The sequence below is a fragment of the Priapulus caudatus genome, unplaced genomic scaffold, assembly GCF_000485595.1.
Source record: "Priapulus caudatus unplaced genomic scaffold, Priapulus_caudatus-5.0.1 Scaffold1851, whole genome shotgun sequence".
Lineage (NCBI taxonomy): Eukaryota > Metazoa > Priapulida > Priapulimorpha > Priapulimorphida > Priapulidae > Priapulus > Priapulus caudatus.
Window position 1 is genome coordinate 15,554 of NW_014578912.1, and position 669 is coordinate 16,222.

At 57.2% G+C, this 669-nt stretch overlaps 1 protein-coding gene across 1 annotated transcript in view; it reads right to left on the bottom strand.

The window, feature by feature from the left end:
* Window positions 1–669, bottom strand: part of LOC106817752 (serine/threonine-protein phosphatase 4 regulatory subunit 1-like) — a gene marked incomplete at its 3' end in the record, with an annotated part of 4,570 nt that overhangs the window by 183 nt on the left and 3,718 nt on the right. The window lies entirely within an intron of this gene.

The following is a 669-nucleotide window of genomic DNA, read 5'->3' on the forward strand; positions in this document are numbered from 1 at the left end:
CCAGATCTGTAGCAGATCTGTACCAGGTCTGTGTCAGATCTGTGCCAGATCTGTAGCAGATCCTGATATGTCTAGCTAGGTCAGGAGCGTGGCTAAGAGTGAGGGGACTGCTAGCAATAAGGTCGTTAGTAAAAGGTGGCGCCGCGTAGCAGATGTGAGCGACCGCGCCCCGGGACCGCGTGTGAGTGGCGGCCATGTTAATGTCGACGACATCACGCGAGACGTGATCCGCTTCCCCCGCGGCCGCCGCCGCTCGCCGCAATATTTACGGCCAATTTGGGAGATGTCCGCAGCGCACAATGGCGATGATTTATCGACGACGACGGACGACGACGGATCTGGCGGCCGATCGAATCGCGACAAGCGCGCGTCATCGCAGCGCTGAGTAACGAATGTGTCGCCGCGGCAACCGCGCACGGCGAGGGAAGCTGATCACGTCTCGACGTCGACGTCGTCGACACAAACATGGCCGCCACTCACACCTGGTCCCGGGGCGCGGCCACTCTCATTTCCGCTACACGGCGCCACCTTTTACTAACATATCTTATTGCTAGTAGTTGCCTTACTCTTAGTCTTAACCACACTCTGACACCGCGCTCCTGATCACCTAACCAGACATCAGGATCTGCTACAGATCTGATCCAGATATGATACAGACCTGCTACAGAC